At 42.2% G+C, this 20044-nt stretch overlaps 1 pseudogene; it reads right to left on the bottom strand.

Annotated features, from left to right (window-relative positions):
* Positions 1-3149: 3149 nt before the first annotated feature.
* Positions 3150-5109, bottom strand: LOC131537088 (uncharacterized; annotated as a pseudogene).
* Between the last annotated feature and the right edge of the window lie 14935 nt (positions 5110-20044).

The following is a 20044-nucleotide window of genomic DNA, read 5'->3' as shown; positions in this document are numbered from 1 at the left end:
TTTCTGCATATTGTGATGAGTGAGGGCCTAAGTTGAATTGTTGCGGTGGGCAAGGGTCGTTGTTGAGCCAGACCACTCCCGCACCAGCTTTTAAAATGCCCTTGTGATTGTAGGAGCAGCCATCGACATATGCTGTGGGCATCCCTTCACACACATTCTCCTCGAAGTACCTGTGATTCGTCAGTTGTGGTTGTAGCGGTTCTTTAGATTCCGTTGAGGTGTCCAACGTATCCGTTGAGCAGTTTTGGCAGGCCGCTAGCCCGTTTCCAAGTGAGGATTTGTAGTTTTGGGCATATCTTGCCTCAATGTCCCGTCCTTGGTGTGTCATTAGCCAGGTGGCTATGTGTGCGTTGGTCACCACGCCATCTCTGATTCGTTGACTGTTGAGGTAAGTGACTGGTTGATGAGAAGTCTCGATGATGACTTTCTGTGCACCGATGTAATTAGAGAAACGCTGGATAGCCCACACAGTGCAGAGCAAAGCTTTTTTGCAGTCTGAATACTTGCATTCTGGGGGAAGCAGCGTTTTGCTGGCATAAGCGACCACTCGCTTGTCTTTGTCATGGAGCTGGTATAGGCCTGCGCTGAGGCAATGGCCGGAGAATCCAGCGTCCAGATATAATTATTTTCCTGGGTCTGGGTAAGCCAGGCACGGAGCAGAGCACAGGCGCTGTTTGAGCTGGCTCATAGCTGTGTCCTGGGCTTCCGTCCAAATGAAGGGTTCATCCTTTCTCAGGAGGGACGTTAGTGGTCGTGCGATGTCAGCATAGTTCTCGATGAACTGTCGTGAGTAATTGCACACTCCCAGAAAGCTTCGCAGTTCCGATATGTTAGTCGGCGTCTTTATGATTTGGATTGCTTGGATGCGGTTCGACTGTGGCTCGATGCCGTTTCGTCCGACGAGCAGGCCGACATAGTTCACCTTAGTTTTGCACCACTGTCCTTTGTGAAGGGCAATCTTAGCTCCTGCTGTTGTCAGCTGGTTTAGGACATGATCAATTTCTTTGAGGTGGTCTTCCACGCTTGAATTTTTCATCAAAACATCATCCACGTAAACGAGGTTGCCTCTGGCTCTGGCGTCAGGGCATGCTTTGTTCAGGAAGATGTTGAATTCTGCTGGTGAGTTGGCGTAGCCGAAAGGGCACCGTGTGAAGGTGTACTGTCGATTGCCAAAGGTGAATGCAAGCTTATGTTGGTCTTCGGGGTGGACAGGGATTGTCCAGAACCCGGAGGTGGACGTCCAGTGTGGAAAGGATCGTCGAGCCTTTGATTTTTGGGATTTCTTGGTCCAATTGGGTCATAGGCCATCGTGACAAGGGTACTTGTTGGTTCAACTTGCGATAATCTATGGTGGGCCGCCATTTTCCGTTGGGTTTTAGGACTGGCCATATCGGGGCAGAGTAGGTGCTGTTACAGGGCCGGATGACCCCTTTTTCCAGCATGGAGTCAACAATTTCTTGCACTGGCTCATATGACGCTATTGGGATTTTATACTGCCGCACAAATGTGGGTGGCGCATTTGGGTTTGTCGGGATGCGCACGGTGTGGATGTTGGTTAGTCCACAGTCTAGTGAATCCTTTGCGAAGGAATCTTTATACTTGTGCAGAACCTCTTTGAGTCCTTGGCGATCCGCCTCATTTTGGAGGGCATCCGCCTCACTCAGGATCTGCTGAATTTGTGCGTTGAACCCGGCGTAGGGCTCTTCTGCAGCTGAGTCATTTGAGGGGCTTTGGGCCCCGATGGTCACCTGTGTCGGTGATTCTGTCGCAGGTTGTGTTGAGACAGCGTAGACAGCGAGGTGAGTGTCATCTGTTAGTTCTGAACGGCAGACACTTTCTTTGGACACCGGCAGAATGGAAGTGATGGCAATGATTTCATGAGGTTTTGTGAATGTTATGGTATCATTGTATTCGTCTGACATCAGCTGGGCTGGTATAGGGCCTATGACAGGTACCGTCAGTTCAAAGTCGTGGAATGCCTGGTTGATGAGCCATCCCAGGTGACTGGCTTTGGGAACGTGGATGTTTTGGGCCGTACAGTTGTTGAACAACACATACACAGCACGGGATGACACTTCAATGAGAGGTGTGGCTTCCAGGGTCAGTCCGAGTTTTAGGCAGGTCCTGGAAGGTTGGAAGAAGCCTAGCTTACTGTTGAGAGTCTGGCCAGGTCGCATGTTGAGGCGGACACTGACACTCTTGCTGTAGGCAGGTATTGTGGCTTCTTGCTCAGTGATCATAGCGCATGCATCTGGCATGGTTTGACCAGACTGGAGGTTCTTGAGGTTGACTGACGTTGTCAGTTGGCATGACGGGGGAGCCCATATTATGTCGTTCACGGTATCAATGCAAGCATTGAGCCGGACGATGATATCCGCTCCAATGTAGATGTCATGAGGTAGGTCAGGGACTACGAGGAAGTAGTGACTCAGATGTCTGTTGTTCCATCGTATGTCTACAGCGCAGACGATCTTGGAGGTGGCCATGGTTGTCGACCAGGGACTGAGAGCGAAGCGGCTGTGTTTAGCAACATGTGGTAGACTTTGGTGTCTTTGCTTCAATATTCTAAATAGCTTCAGGCTAATGGCTGAGTTTTCTGCCCACAGGGCTAGTGTCGCATCTGACACTGACGTGCCTTGGACATCAATTGCCGTCATGATCCGAAGCGGGCCTGCGTTTGATTCGGGCTCTTGCAGTGAGCAGAGGAGAGGGTCCTGGTCCTTGCTGCTTGAGGTTGGTTCAGGCCTTGGTTCTGATACTGCGTCATCATTCCGTGAATTGGGGGCGGTGTCTGTGACTTGGCACTGCGACTCGTTGGAGTCTAATGACTGGCAAGGCAGAGGTTCGCGGACTTGTGTCCACATCTTTCGATGCTTGAAGTCTATTAGAGGTTCAAAACGATTAAGCAGATCTTTCCCAATGAGGAGTGGGTATGTTTTGAGTGGGGAGACATATATTGGATGAATGAGATCCATTGATCCCACTGTCAGGTGGATTGGAGCCACATGTTTCAGTTGTAGGCCCGTGTGGGAATACGCTTGGAGGTTCAGCTCACACCTTTGGAGTTTGAGGGTTCTGTGAGGTGAGGGAGTGCTGTTTTCTGTGCCTGGTTGGGTCAGCTGGTCGCTGCCTTCTCTTCCGGCCGCTAGTCAGGCTGAATCTGGTTTCTCTTTCTTTTCCCACTTCCGGTCCTCCTCCTTTCGTTGGAAGAACTCTTTCATCATCATTTTCATCAGCTCTTGTGAGTCGAAACACGGTGGTGTCTTTTGCTCTTGTGTGGATTCAGTTTGAGCTCGGTCAGCTTGGAATCTTTGGGACTTCTTTCGTCGATTCCTTGGACTGGTTGCTCCAGTGTGAGTTTGTCGTTTTCCCTTGAAGTTTTCGTCGGATTCCCATGAGCTTTTCCCTCTTGAGTTTCCAAATGAGCTTGGCTGGTTCCACGATCTCTCCCATTGATTCTCCTGAGGCCTTGATTGGTCCCATGACTTCTCCCAGCTCCGTCCAGGTGAGCGTTGACGTCCACGAGGTCCATCCCAGCGTTCGTACCTCTGTTTAGATTGGGTACCAGCGTGGGAGTCTTGTTCTTTGTTGGACGAGGGTGTGTTCCACTCTCTGGGTGGCAGCTTGGCAGTGCCTTGGCGTTGGGGGCCCTCTAGAGCCAGCCCTTGACTTTGAGTGTTGAAGTCAAGAACTGCTGGAGTTTTGGAGCCCTTTTCTGAGGCCATCTTTTGTTTGCCGTAGGCCTTCTGTGCCCAGTCTCGCAACTGCTGAGCATTCATTGTTCGTGGACATGCGAGAACGCCAAGATGGTGACTTACTCCGGGATGGAGGTTTCTCAGGAAGAGAGTTTTGAAGTTCAAATCCTCTTCCATGTCAGGTTCATTGCGAGTTCCGAAGTATGCTCGTCTGAGTCGGCTGTAGTAGGCTTGAGGAGGTTCGTGACGTCCTTGTCTTGTCTCCAGGGCAGCCACTAAGCCTTGTTCGGAGTCAGGATCGGAAAACTCTTTAATGAGGGCTTCTCGGAGCAGTTGGTAGTCAGTCTTTATGTGAGCAGGCTGCCTGTCCAGGAAGCAGTGAACTTCAGGACTGGATGTCGTTCGGAGTAAATCTATATCTATATCTATATAGTCTATCTTTATCCATAACGTTAGGTCGCATTTCCAGATGGAAATCGATATCTTGGAGGTAAGCTTGGACATTTTGGCTATTTGGCACGCTGGGGGTGAACTTGCCAATGTTCCTGGCGAGCTTGTCAAGGTCTTTCAGGTCCAAGTCATGCGACGATCTGCGCCTGGTTGCGGCAGGTTCTTTTGGCCTTGCCGTGACATGAAGTTCTTCAGAGGGAGCTGGTGAATGTTTCAACATCATCCCCTCCACCTTGTGCTCATGTGCCAATCCAGGAACAGGTGACCCGGTCCTGCTCGGCAGGGGTGAGGTCAGTGCGTGTTGTGTCCTCGACGGCTCACGGCGCAGTTCGTAAGCGTGCTTGAGTTCCTCTTGGAAACTATCGGATTCCTCTTTGAGGTCGTCAAGTTGTTGTATTAGGCGGCTGATCTCGTTTCTTGACTCATCCACGTGAGTTTCAAGGGCTTTGATTCTGCTGTTTTTATTCCTGAATTCAGCCTTTGCCTTTTCCAGTAGCTGTTCTGCATACTGTAGCTTGTTAGAACGATCAACATAGTCTGCCTTGACCTGTTTCATTTCTTGGGTGTTAGCTACTAGGGTTTCTTTTAGCTTATTGATCTCCTCCTCAGCGCCTTGTTCCACCTCATCAGGGCTTTCCCGTCGTTCCTGAGCTTCCAGTTCCAGCTGCTCGATGCGTCGCTGTGCACGTGTCAACTCCTGCTGGAGCTGTGCAGCATGCTTGTCGCTCAATTTGAGGGTGGCGATGAGTGTGTGACTTAAGGAGCCGGTGATCTTGGCTAATTCTTTGTGAGTGTAGCTTTGACTTGGGTCTTGTGCCATGAGGCTTGTTACGTTGTCGTCCAGCTGGTCCTGTGTCTGGGTTTTGAGTGTTTCAGCAGCCTTAGGGAGGAGGCTGTCTGTCGCCACACTGAGCCATGTTTCCAGGTCTTCCCAGTGGCCAACATGTTCGGTTGTGCGAGACATGTTTTGGCGGAATGAGGGGGATCTCGAACCGCGACTGACACAGACCTTGAAGAGAAAAACAAAACAAAACAAAACAAACAAAGCAAACAGGGGTGTAAGAGTGAAATGTAAAGTGTGTGCTAATGTTGAGTGTGGTTCTCTGTGACTGTGGTCCTCTGGGGGCACGCTTCTAATTTGTAGCCTCTGTGGGGGAAATTTAACACACACACACACAGATCACACAGCTGGAGAACAGAGAAAGGAAAGAAGAACACCAACAGAGCGAGGGACAGGGTAATACTTGGATGCTTCCCTTTTTCCTGTAAGGGAAAGTCCAAAGCAAAATAAACAAAACAAAATACTCCTTTCTGGTGTCAGATTTTTCTCTTGTCTTCTTATTTATTTTTTATTAAGTCTGATTTAGAAGGGTGCTTCTAGTCAGAGGATTGTAAATGGGAATTTTTTTTGTTTTGTAAGTCTGTGATTGCTATTAATTTTCTCCGGGGTGAAGGAACACAATAGCAATGACAGTACTGGTCCCTTAATGGCAAATTGACTTCACAACGCTAGTTTGAGTGTCCTTCGTGCGTGCTTAAAGTTTTCCGATGTCTACCTTCTCGGTGACCTGTTTTAACTTGGCAGGGTAGGATTTCACAGAGGGGACAGTAACTGGAAACAGTTTTGAAATGTCTTCTCAAGTTCCACAAATACCTGTTCAAGAGTTAAGGTCCTCTGTTTGTGACAATCCCACAGGCACAATCTCAGCAAACAGTAGCAATAATCACATTAGAAGATAGCAGCAAGGAGACCAGAGCAGAGGGAAAAGAGTGAGTTGCTCCCAATTTTAGGATTAGTGACAAGGGTGTCAGCGTGGTGGAGCTGTTGGATTGATACCCTTAGGGGATTGGTTTTGCTGTTTTAATAGGCTAAAACCAACTGTCCTAAATTTTGAGGAAACTCTAATTTCCTTTTGGGGTTTTGCTTAATTGGAAGGTTAAGGCTCTTATGTCCTAGGTTTTATGGGAAGTTAAATTGTCCTGCGTCCTACCGAGGAGGCAATGTAACTTCACCAGTCAAGCACTAGGGGGAGCACTATTTATTATGAAGCTTAAACCAAGTGTAACCCATAAAGTTAGCTGAGGTATTAAAATAACTGAAGGGAAGAAAATAAGGCCTAGCAAGTAGGACCTGAACTTGATTGCGAATGAATTTAGAGTTTCAAATTAGAAATTGTGGTTTCTAGTTATATTTTAATGATGTTATCATTAAAACTGGTAGGATGATTAGGATTAAAATTGTTCACTAATGTATCATTGAAATAGGGAATCCAAACCCAAAATTTGATGAAAATAAAACTTCAGAGCAATAATGATAATCAATTATCAAAATTCACAGATGGCTGTCATTCAAATTATCCAGCAATTGACATTTCATTAATCAGCAATTATTGTTGCAAACTGGAAACAGGAACTGTAATTAATTATTAAATTGAACTAGAGTTTTCAAACTCGTAATTAATTAGGAAATTAAATTACAAATTTCGGTTTACCAAGGACGGCAGGTTCCTAGCAGTCACTGATGTCATTAAAAATTCATAAGATCAATTTATAATTCATTAAATTATAAAAGCACTTATAATTGTGTTAATCAGTCTATGTGGAAGCAATAACTGAAATTATTTAATGAAATGAAATTAAACTTTCAAATTTGGGGTTGATTATGAAATTAAATTACCAATCTTGAATTGAATTTGGGTCCCTATAACAAGTTATTAACTCCTCCTTGTGTCATGAAGGTCACAAGAACAATTTAATCTGTACCCTCCTAATTACTTCTAAAGAAAATTAAAAATTTTCAGGCCAAAGAATTAAACACTTTGATAGTCAATGATTAAGATCTTAATGTTATTGTCAAATTATCAAAGCCCCACGATTAACTTAATCCGTGACTACGTTGCTAGGTGGGAACAGGAGCTGAAATTACTTAATGAAATGAAACTAATTTCAAATTTGTAATTAATTCTGACATTCAATTAACAATTTCAAATGCTTGACCAAGCAACGCATCAACTGATATCATTAAAATCATACGGCCAGTTCATAATTTATTTAATCACTGTATTATCAAAGTAATGAGGCCAAAACCCAGAATTAATTCCTAATACACCCCGTTATCAACTGATACCCGTTAAAACAACCTTTACACAGATGCTTATCAAACCACAGGTGAGACCGCTACTAATTTCCTATGATAATTAACCACGGTGCAACGAGATGGTTTATTTAAGTTTGTATTTGTTAAAGTTATTTTAAATGGGAGGTGAGCAATAACAGATAGGGAGAGTAAAAGAGAGATAGAAATGATATGCAAAGCTTAGCATACAGCTGTAAACATTAAGTCACATCAACATTGCAACACACTGCATTCAAACCTACAGGCTACAGAATGCTACGTGCTAATCGCTAGCTTCCAATGCTACTAGCTTTGCCTATGCTTCAATGCAAACTCATTAGCTAGCTTCTTGCTATGCTATTGTTTACAAAAGCTCAAAAATGGCACTGGGCGGGCCCACGCACTGAATGTCTTCCGGAAAAGAGCCTTGGAGGACTTCCGGCCAAGGCTGTCAGTAACACGCCCACATTGGCCTGTGAGTTCTAAGCTGCGGCTTGTCTAACTCACGTGAACTAGCTCTGTTCTGAACACACCAAAAGCACTATGAAGATTTTTTTTTTCTGTATAGCGCTGAATAACTCAACTCATTTAGAGCGAGATAAATTAATCCACAGATTAATTATTATGACCCTTCTCGGCCAAAGCTGTCACTATGGTGACGCACAGGTTGTGAGTTATACACAGTTTCTTCACACACGGCGGTGTAAGTGTCTCACTCCTTCAAATGAGGTACTTAATATACAGATTTACTGCAATTAATACCATAACGCTATGAGGTCACGGCGGACCTCAGTGACGTTACTTCTGATCTGTTTTCACAGACACACACAGTGGATTTTTTTTTTTTAATCACACAATTTTCACTTCTTGATCAAGATCAATAATTCTCCCACAGAACGCGTTTGGCCACTCCTTCGGAGTGTCGCGTTGTGTTCACTGTTTTAGTGAATCAAAGTGGTCGAGACTATTAATTAGCTAGATTAATTGTCATCAACCAGGGAGGCATAGTTCAATCGAAAGTGGGACACGCACTTGTCAATTAAATCTATGAAAGGCCTTATAACAGAATAACAAGGAACACGCTTGTTTTCCTATCCTATCTTATCTTTTGTCTCAGCAGACAAATTAATTACTGCAGTTAATTTCCTTTTAAACAACTAAAGTTGTTATTTTATTCAAAACGCCTCGTGTGCCACAAAGCATACAGTACCACAAACAAGCAAACAAACAAACGCTGTCTCTCTGTATCTACACTATTTCTTCCGGTTAAAAATAGGCTAGATACACAAATTGGCTGTTATGCATGTGCTATGAATTTTCAAATCAAACTAATGCCGGCTTTATTTCTCCACCATTAAATATAACAACTTTAGCTCTTTATTGAAGCTGTTAATTAGAATTTTAGCTTTAGGGAATCAAATCGTAGAAATCCGATTTTGATCGGATTAATTGATATTAATCAAAATGTATAGATTAATTGATATTAATCAAAACATATAATTTATACTTTCTTAACGACTCGAGCCAGCGAGCATTAAACCAGTATTTTTAGCAATTCTGTTTATTTCGTGGCCACGATAATAATACAGAATTTGTTGGGTAATTTTGAGCAACAGGTAACAAGATCTTCGGCAAATAGTTTCAAACTTGAAAAACACAGCACCAAACCATTCTTCATAAATGAAACAAGAGTTTATTTACTATTCTATGATACAATACTAACACAAAACATACACACACACACACACATACACACGTTCGGCAAGAGGGTTGCGATTTGAAGACAGTTTAAGGTTCTAAGACCTGATGGAGTCACAAACAGAGGCTTTGACTTTACTTCTTAAAGATTAATGCACATCAGCTCAGCAAATAGAGATGTTTTGTTTGTTTTACTTGCGTTAAGTTGACTTGAAGGCTGAGCTGGCTCTGTATGGTTGTTTGAGGGAATCCCGGAGCTGCGGTGTCTTTGTTGCGTGACGTCACACGGGGAATCCTTTTGGATTGGTGGCTTCCTGGCTGCGCGAAACTGGCAAGGCTTTGAAGTCCTTATGCTGCAGGCTTTACAAGTTCCTTTGTCAGAAGTTGATAGTGAAAGTCTTGGATGGTCAACCTGATGTTAAGGCTGTAGGCTTTCCAGCAGCAAGGTTTTCCAGCAGCAAAGTTCTTCCAGCGGCCCAGTTGTCAGCAGCAGCAGCCCCCGTTCCTTTCTTGCAGCTCAGTTCATCTTTTGAAGCTCTCGTTCATTTTAGAAAAACAACTCCCCGTGAGCTTTGTGTCACGTAGTTTTAACGGGCTGGATTCTGTCCACCCACTAAAGGTATCTTCCAACCAGATTGTCTGTACAGGGCGAGGCTATGGTTATAAAAGTATTCACCCTTCATATGAACTTAAACATCAACATAACATTAATTCCAACTTCCTGCATTTGACATACTCTCTAATATGATACTATACATGGCACTATTCAAAAGAAAGTTATAAGGTAAAGATCGAAATATCACACCACGCATAACATAAACATCAAGCATATATGTAAGACATGAAACATGTTATTTGTTCATACACTTGCATCAATGAAAATGGAAATGAATGATTGTCTCTAAAGTTCATTTGTAAGTTAGTGTTGCATGAGCAAAGTTGGAGACCGAGCACGCGGGAGCCATGTTACAGATCTCGTGGTCTTGACGGCCTGAGGCTTTAAGTTCCTTTTAATGGCCCTTTTCCTGTTCGAAATGTATGGATCTTTATATCTTGACAATCACGCGGTTGCTCCACGGGTTTCAAGAAAGACTCTTGCAGTTCTTTAAAACAAAGGAGCTTTGTTTTTCCTGATTAAGCTAGTCATTATCACCGATGAGAAAACGCTGATAGGAAACGGCTCAAAACGTGGTCTGAGATTAATCGTTAACTAGTCTCATGACCGCAGATGTCTACAGAGGACTCCTTTTAATGACTGTGCTGTTTTCACACAAATTTTGGTGTTTCCGTTTGCATGAGGTCCTACACACCCCTAATATATATATATATAATATATCTTGAACCCGGGTCTCCGGCATGGGAGGCGGACGCACTAACCAGGAGCCACTAGCGTCAGTCGCTAGTGCATGTCTTGAGATCAGGGGAGTGAGGTTTACCTGCGCAGCACCTACTAGCTGGCCTCCGTTACATATAATAACCCTGCTGTGAACAGCTTAGTTGTTTGAAGTGCTGCTTGCTTAAACTGTAGAAATGCTTAAATGGTGCAACCATATCATTGTCTCGCAGTCCAAATAGCATCAAGTCAGCTCTGGGCCCATATGTATTTTTATTTTAACAGGCCCCAAACAACAAGTACAATGATTAAAGAAGTTCACTGCAACTTATCAGGAGAATACAATACGAAATACATTGCTTCACAAAGAACCTTTGTATATCATTATTTTCATCCAATAAATAAGTAATCTCAGTAAAGTAGCAGATCACCCAGATACAAAAAGAGAAGTATTATTTAGACAAAAACTTGATAAACCAATGAACACTGCTAAACAACCTTGAGTGGCTCTACCCAATAACTGTTCATAACAGGGGTTTCCCACACTACTTAACCATCATAGTACAGTGCATCATTGTAGAACTAGTCATGACTTTATTTATTTATTCATTCATTCTTTAATGAGATACTGGTGTTTATATATATATATATATATATATATATATATATATATATATATATATATAGTGTGATCGCTCTGTGCCACGCTCGGGTGCGGTTTGTTTAGCCATCCCTGGCTTGGTTGGAAGAGGTTGGCCAGAGTGCGGTTCAGATGGGCTCGGGCCTGTTACGCATGTAGTGTGAGCGCTAACCGCGCCGGAGCGCAGAACTTATGATACGTGCAGCATGATTGCATATATATATTGAGAGGGCCGTGTGTCACCATGTCCCAAATTACTCAAAATAATAAACCAAAGTTAACAAAACGATGCACTCCACTGTGCGGGGTGAGAGCGTTTCTCTGCTTTCCCACTTATGAAGTTGTGATTACGAGCACGGTGCATACAACAGAGGTGTATGTATGTTGATGCTTAGCCTAAATAATTTTATCAGGAGCATTCGTTGTGAACGCTCCTGCAGTCTTAGGCCCACCCCAAATGTTCTCATTGGTTGAGACACGTGATGACGCTCATCCCTAGCCAGTAGGGTAGACCGGGTACAGTTGCTACAGGGGTACATTTGAAACACCTTAAATAACTTGCGTGCACAACAAGTCCGATATGTGATATTTGCTTTGCACATGCATATTAGCACCCTCTTCGATCTTGGGAAATTTGAAGCACATGCGCTTCTCCAGTCCGAAGATACAAGCAATTTTATTTTTTCTAAGGTAAGTTTTTCACCACGTCCCTTCCACATTGAATAGCTTCTCATCCTTACATGACTGTTAAAGTTAATTAACATTTTCGTTAACTTGCTCAGCCCTAATATACAGGTGCTGGTCATATAATTAGAATATTATCAAAAAGTTGATTTATTTCACTAATTCCATTCAAAAAGTGAAACTTGTATATTATAATCATTCATTACACACAGACTGATATATTTCAAATGTTTATTTCTTTTAATTTTGATGATTAGAGCTTACAGCTCATGAAAGTCAAAAATCAGTATCTCAAAATATTAGAATATTTACATTTAAGTTTCAATAAATGACCATCCCTACAGTACAAATTCCGGGTATCTCTTGTTCTTTGAAACCACAATAATGGAGAAGACTGCTGAGTTGACAATGGTCCAGAAGACGAACATTGACGCCCTCCACAAAGAGGGTAAGTCAAAGAGGGTCATTACTGAAAGGTGTGGCTGTTTACAGAGTGCTCTATCAAAGCATATTAAATGCAAAGTTGACTGGAAGGAATAATTTGGGTAGGAAAAGGTGCACAAGCAACAGGGATGACGGCAAGCTTGAGAATACTGTCAAGCAAAGCTAATTCAAACACTTGTGAGAGCTTCACAAGGAGTGAACTGAAGCTGGAGTCAGTGCATCAAGAGTCACCACGCTCAGACGTCTTCAGGAAAAGGGCTACCAAGCCACTTCTGAAGCAGAGACAACATCAGAAGCGTCTTACCTGGGCTGTGGAGAAAAAGAATTGGACTGTTGCTCAGTGGTCCAAAGTTCTCTTTTCAGATGAAAGTACATTTTGCATTTCATTTGGAAATCAAGGTCCTAGAGTCTAGAGGAAGAGTGGAGAGGCACAGAATCCATGTTGCTTGAAGTCCAGTGTTAAGTTTCCACAGTCTGTGATGATTTGGGCTGCCATGTCATCTGCTGGTGTTGGTCCACTGTGTTTTCTGAAGTCCACAGTCAACGCAGCCATCTACCAGGAAATTTTAGAGCACTTCATGCTTCCTTCTGCTGACAAGCTTTATGGAGATGCTGATTTCATTTTCCAGCAGGACTTGGCACCTGCACACAGTGCCAAAGTAACCAGTATCTGGTTTAAGGACCATGGTATCCCTGTTCTTAATTGGCCAGCAAACTCGCCTGACCTTAACCCCATATAAAATCTATGGGGTATTGTGAAGAGGAAGATGCAATATGCCAGACCCAACAATGCAGAAGAGCTGAAGGCCACTATCAGAGCAACCTGGGCTCTCATATCACCTGAGCAGTGCCACAGACTAATCGACTCCATGCCACGCCGCACTGCTGCAGTAATTCAGGCAAAAGGAGCCCCAACTAAGTATTGAGTGCTGTACATGCTCATACTTTTCATGTTCATACTTTTCAGTTGGCCAAGATTTCTAAAAATCCTTTCTTTGTATTGGTCTTAAGTAATATTCTAATTTTCTGAGATACTGAATTTGGGATTTTCCTTAGTTGTCAGTTATAATCATCAAACTTAAAAGAAATAAACATTTGAAATATATCAGTCTGTGTCTAATGAATGAATATAATATACAAGTTTCACTTTTTGAATGGAATTAGTGAAATAAATCAACTTTTTGATGATATTCTAATTATATGACCAGCACCTGTATATATTCACAATTGTATTGTATGGTTCACAATTGACTTGTCAGATTAATCAAATACTCCAAAATATTTTTAAAATCTCGATATGTTAACCGGGTCCTTTCTTGGTGTGGATTAATCAACATTTTCCTGTTAACAGTCCTGCATACTGTGTGTTTGAAACAATAACATTTAATATACAGTAAATATCTAATGTGAACTTATATTTAATAAATTTGTAAATGTAATTGATAAAGCAAGTTACCCTTTACACACACATTTCCTGCATGTTACATTTTTACTTTCTACTGTTCAAATTTCTATTACTGAAAATCTACTTGAGAAATTAAGGAACAACAGGTTTTGGGTGTGACAGAAAAACAGCACAAAGGGAATGTGTAACGGGGTCAATGAGATGTGAGGCGTGTGGATCCATTTGCAAAGCTTTATTAGTCAGAGACATGGTCATAACAGGTAGGGTCACACAAATGGCAAACAGGTATATAGAGGGCAAGGCAGAAGAGTACTCAAGTGAACGGGCGTGGTCTCCGATCGGCGAACAATATCCAGAGGGCTAGACGAGAGGAGTAATCCAGGTACACAAGCAATAATCCAGGCAGGGGCGAACAGAGTCCGAGACAGCAGGCAAAGGGTTAATCCAAGATACAACGGCAGAAATCAGAACACGAGGAAACAGGCAAGGCAAGACTAAGACAACTAAGTAGGCTCCGTAGAGTAGCTATCACTGGGGGAGCAATAAACGCTAGACAATACGGGAACTAAACAAACACAGAATGGCTCGGTAAATCAGCTATCGCTAGGAGAGGGATATATGCAGAACTAAACACAGAGCTAAACATAAACGCAGAATGGCTTGGTAAGGCAGCTAACACTTGGAGAGTGCTACACGCAGAACAATACTCGGCAAACTGTGAACGGAAGTTCATGGTTTATATAGGGTGTGTGATTGTGTGATAGCTATGTGATCAGAGCATTCAGCTGTGTAAGTGCAATCAGTGTAATCAGCTGTGTATGTGTCATCAGTGCAATGGATGATGGGAAATGCAGTCCAGTGTGATGTATGGTGTGAGAGTCAATGTGGTGAGCGAGTGACCTCTGGTGGTGAGTGAACGGAAGTTCATAGACCGGATTCGTGACAGAATGTGTCACTGCTGTTGTCCATTTCACCTCATGATGCTGTTCCACCGGTAACATGCAGTACATACCTGCATGCAGTAAACTCCCTTGATAGCTGAGTTTACTGGAAAATGACAGGAGTGGCTGCTCTAAATCAGTGGAGGTCTAGAGAAGACAGGTTCGGAATAGTTATAAATGTCCATGACTGAAATAGTTCAAATAGCCTTCAAGAATAATTCCAGAATGAGAGCCAAGTATGGTGACAGAAAATGTTTCTGTAACAAAAATAAATAATGAATAGAAAATATATTTCATTAGTTTCATCAGCCCAACTTCAAATATAATATTATTTTACATTCAGATACTGGCAGGCCTTTTAACTGAGAAAATATGTATAAGATGTAGGATATTGTCAGGGTTTGTCCTCTTTGAAAATTACAACATTTTGAAAATATTCATCCATATTTTATATTTTATAAGTCCATTTGTTTTTACATTTTCCTTAAAATATGAAAACACAATGGGCCTCATTCATGAAACATCCGTCAAAATACTCAAAATGTATAGGAGTACATTTTAAGTAATTTGCGCATTAAACGGACCTTCCCGAAAACTCTCCTCCGGATTGACAAACGCTTCATAAACGTCTGATTTGATAGTAAAACATGTGTATGTTAATGAATTTACAATCATTCGTAAATAGGGCGCTCGTGCACGCTCATTCACAATTAGCATAATCCCCGCCTATGAATAACAGCTACGTAAATTTTGGGTCCAGGAACTTTCTCAAGTTTGGCTCCAGTATATTGCATAAATGCAAAAAAGACTAATAGGCCATATGGCTAACAAATAAATATTCAATAACGTGTGTCCACCAAAGCGTTTTTTGCCACCTGAAAAATGACAGGTGCTCTTCTGAAAACGGCCAGCTGGTGGCACTTGAAAACACTTTGGTGGCACAGCGTTTTACCCATAGACTGTAAAAACAAAAAAGTTTTTTCCAGCTGTCGATTTGGTTGCTCTGATGTGGAATATCCACGGAAGTAACGTATTACTAGTATCTCATTTTGAAGAATAGTACTGAATATAAAAATGCAGTAACCAGCAATATTAACTTCTCTATTGTTGTTCAGTTGTTGATCAAGTAGGATGATTGGTTGGTGTAGTATTTGTCCCACTCCTCTTCCATCGATTGGATGGCTGGTTAAAAAGTGAGAGTGACAAGCGCTGCGTTCTACCCAAAGCTAAACCGGAGCTAAACAGTTTATCAACTCTCAACTCTCAACTTTAAAAAAAAAAAAAAAAACTGAGCAAACGAACTTATAAAATAGTATAATGGCAGTGCATCAAAATTCAGTGTCATCAGTTTGCCAGAAAGAACACAGAATGTTTTACGTACCATTTACACCTGGTAGGAAGCAGGTGTACATTTCTTTCGTACCAACTAACGTTTTGAAAATACGAACATTTTCATGAATCCGAAAATTTACATCACAACAGCTTTACGAACGATTTACACAAAAATTTGTTCTGCTTGTGTTTCATGAATGAGGCCCACTGTACATAATCTAATAATCAAACACTATCACCATAATCAGAAAACAATGGTCTTAGGCCTATGTATCATTCAATCATTAAATTACTTTATTACAATTAAATTACAGTCTGTAAGTATTTAGTTTTTCTGTATGAATCCAAAAATGAAAGCTGGGGTTCCGTGGACACAAGAAATGGAAAGGCGGCTCTTTTTTTTACATTTATTTGGTGGGGGGGGGGGGGTGCTATTTCATGCATGTTGAGTTATGTACACTGTTAAAGAGTTGGATTCTCATGCAAATTTTCAAAAAAATGATTTGGATGTAGAATAGCAACCGATTCTGGGGCGGATCAGCCCTCAAGTCGGCACCTCCGCTATACAGTCAGACTCTAGCTGTGTCCTAATTTGTACATGACTAGTGACTCTCTTCTTCTTCTTACCACTGACACCCAAACACAGCAGTATAATCGATTGGCCGACTGCTATAAAGAGTTAGGCCAAAAACTAGCCCAATACAAGACTGATATTAACCCAAGTAAATCAAAATCTTCTAAAGCTAGCACTAGCTTGCCTGTGAACGTAGCTAATGAGCCTAGTGGTGAAAAAAGGAAAACTATGATCTTCCTCCATGATCTACAGTCACACCTGAATGAGAGAAGTAGCTCTGAGCTCTTCCAGGAGTTAATGTGCGGTAAACAGAATGACAACGAGACTCCGCAACAATTCCTGTATAGACTGATTGGACTGAAAAAGAAACTTATTTTCCTGTCCAAACAAGCTGTCATGGATCTGGAGAATGATGAACAAACGATTCAAAATGTGTTTCTCAGAACAATCCATCAGGGCATGGGCGCCAAGTACAACCAGTTTAGCACCAAATTGAAACCCCTGCTTATGAACCGGCTGGTGACTGATGAGGCACACCTCCGCCAAGTGACCCAGGTAGCCAGTGACGAGAGTGAAAGATAACGTCGGCTGGGACAAGCTCCGCGCGCAAGAGTTTCAAATGCCCTCAGTGCTCAGTGTGAGTCCGGCCAAGGTAAGGATGCAGACTGCAATAGACAAAGCGACCAAACTGAGACAATTCGTCGGTTGAGTGCACAAATTGAAGCTCTTACAAAGACTGTTGAATCACTCGCAAAGGCAAGAATGACTGAAAGACAGTCAAGGTCACAGATTCCCAGTTGCAGCGGAAGCAACGTAGACGAATGTGTCCCAAATGTAGTGCCCGGGATGTAACCTCTTGCAGTCATTGCTTTGCAACTGGTGAGGAAGGACATCGTGCAGTGGGCTGCCTGAGAAGGGAGAAGGTGTCGGGAAATGACCAGCGGCCACTGAGGAGGGGCAACCAGTGACCGAGCAACCGCAGCCCCAGCCTAAGGAGAAAGAAGCCCAAATGAGTAGAACAGCTGTTTTGTTGAATCAAACAAAACGTCCTTGTGACCGAGTCGCCCAGCTCATTGGAAAGAAAGCCATCCTCAAGTGCCTTTTGTAGTAACAGCTCTGTTAGACACAGGAGCACAAGTTAGTATAATTGACACTAACTGGAAGAGTAAATACTTACCAGAACAAGCTTTTGCGACCATTGTCAGACATAGTCAATGGTGGTGACCTCAGTGTCTCAGCTGTTAACGGAGATCTGCTCCCATTCGAAGTTGGAATTGACAGTAAACCTGCACGGTAATGATGATCTGAGTTTGGCTATTCAGGTGCCCTTCCTAGTGGGGAAGATGACATTACAGCTGCCATTGCTGGGGTTTAATGTCGTTGAGGAGTTAATAAGGCAAGGCAAGGCAAGGCAAGTTTATTTATATAGCACATTTCATACACAATGGTAATTCAAAGTGCTTTACATAAAAGGAAGTGAAATAGTCATTAAATTAAAAATAATAAAAATCACAACAATAAAAACAAAGTGATTTAAAAATTGATTTTAAGGGAATTTAAAACATTTAAGAATAGAAAGTGATTATACATAGTGCAATCAGTTCGGACGTAGCACAGTGCTCATTCAACAAATGCACAGCTAAACAGATGAGTTAATAATAGCATAATAGCTAAAAGCAGACTCCCCTTGTTTGTGTGAACCCTTGGTATTTCTAACTGACTCGATCCTAATGATCTGAGTGGTCTGTTAGGTTTATATTCAGTGAGCATATCTCCAATGTACTTAGGTCCTAGGCCATTTAGAGATTTATAAACAAGTAAAAGTACTTTAAAATCAATCCTAAATGTAACTGGAAGCCAGTGTAAGGACCTGAGGACTGGTGTAATATGCTAAAATTTTCTGGTTCTAGTCAGAATCCTGGCAGCAGCGTTCTGGGTGAGCTGCAGCTGTCTAATGGTCTTCTTTGGAAGGCCGGTGAGGAGACCATTACAATAATCCACCCTGCTGGTGATAAAGGCATGAACCAGTTTCTCCAAGTCTTGACTGGAAACAAAACATCTAATTCTTGCAATGTTTTTGAGATGATAGTATGCTGATTTAGTTACTGCTTTGACATGACTACTAAAACTAAGGTCTGTCTCCAGAAACACCCCAAGATTTTTGACTTGGTTTTAGTTGATTGACCCCTAGAGTCAAGGTATGCATTCACCTTGATAACTTCATCTTTGTTTCCAAATGCAATGACTTCAGTTTTCTCCTTATTTAACTGAAGAAAGTTCTGGGACATCCAACAGTTTATTTCATCAATGCATTGGCAGAGGGAGTCAATGGGGCTGTAGTCATTTGGAGATAAGGCTAAGTAAATCTGGGTATCATCAGCATAGCTGTGATAGGCAATTTGGTTCTTTCTCATTATTTGACTTAGTGGGAGCATATACAGGCTAAACAAGAGCGGTGCAAGAATTGAGCCTTGTGGGACTCTGCATGTCATGGACGTCCACTTAGACTTATGCTCTCCTATACTCACATAATAACCTCTCCCTTCTAAGTATGACCTGAACCATTTGAGTACCATCCCAGAAAGCCCGATCCAGTTTTCCAGTCTCTCTAGAAGTATGTTATGATCAACCGTATCAAACGCAGCACTAAGATCTAGTAGTACCAGAACTGATATTTTGCCTGAATCAGAATTGAAGCGAATATCATTTATTATCTTAATGAGTGCTGTCTCTGTGCTATGATGTGCTCGGAAACCAGATTGAAAATTGTCCAGTATCCATTTAAGTTTAAGTAGTTGTTCAGCTGATTAAAAACTACCTTTTCAATAATCTTACCTATGAACGGAAGATTTGATATTGGTCTATAGTTGTTCAACATTGTGTTATCAAGATTGCGCTTTTTCAGAAGGGCTTAACAACTGCAGTTTTCAGGAGTTTGGAAAAGTCCCAGAAAGAAGTGAAGCGTTCACCACTTCTAAGAGATCTGCTTCTAAACAGTTAAGCACACTTTTGAAAAAAGATGTGGGAAGTGTGTCAAGATAGCATGTTGATGATTTAAGGTGCTGTACTATTTCTTTCAAAATTTTGCAATCAATTTCTTCAAAAACAGACAGTCACTTCTTTTTGAAATTGTGGTCGAATCTGTGTGACCTCTGCAAAAGTAGATATGCCAATCTCCTTTCTGACATTATTGATCTTCTCAGAAAAGAAGGAAGCAAACTCATTGCATTTACTGTCGGAGAGCATTTCACTGAGAATCTGACTTGGGGGGTTTGTCAGTCTCTCCACAGTAGCAAAAAGAGTGTGAGAGTTGTTTAAGTTACTGTTTATAAGGTTTGAGAAGAAGTTCTGTCTAGCTGTGGCTAGTTCCACATTGAAAGCATGAAGGCTGTCTTTATAGATGCTATAGTGAATTTCAAGTTTTGTCTTCCGCCACATTCGCTCAGCTTTTCTGCATTGTCTTTTCATACTCTGAACTGCTGTTGATTTTCTCCATGGTGATTTTTGTCTGCCATTCTTCTTGCAGACCCTTGTCGGAGCAAGAAGAATGGGGGAAAGAAGGACACAGTGCGTGGTCTCTGTGCATTTGCGGAACTCCTAAAGATGGCCCTGGACATTAAAGGTGACCAAGCCCATGCGATAGTGAGTTTCATTCCAGAACAACCTTGTGTAAACACAGGAGCTGTTATCACAGTCGGCCCTAGAGATGTTGTTGTACCACCAAGTCAGGTGA

This window comes from Onychostoma macrolepis, chromosome 03 (genome assembly GCF_012432095.1).
Source record: "Onychostoma macrolepis isolate SWU-2019 chromosome 03, ASM1243209v1, whole genome shotgun sequence".
Taxonomy (NCBI): domain Eukaryota; kingdom Metazoa; phylum Chordata; class Actinopteri; order Cypriniformes; family Cyprinidae; genus Onychostoma; species Onychostoma macrolepis.
This window is presented reverse-complemented; position numbering and strand designations above follow the sequence as displayed.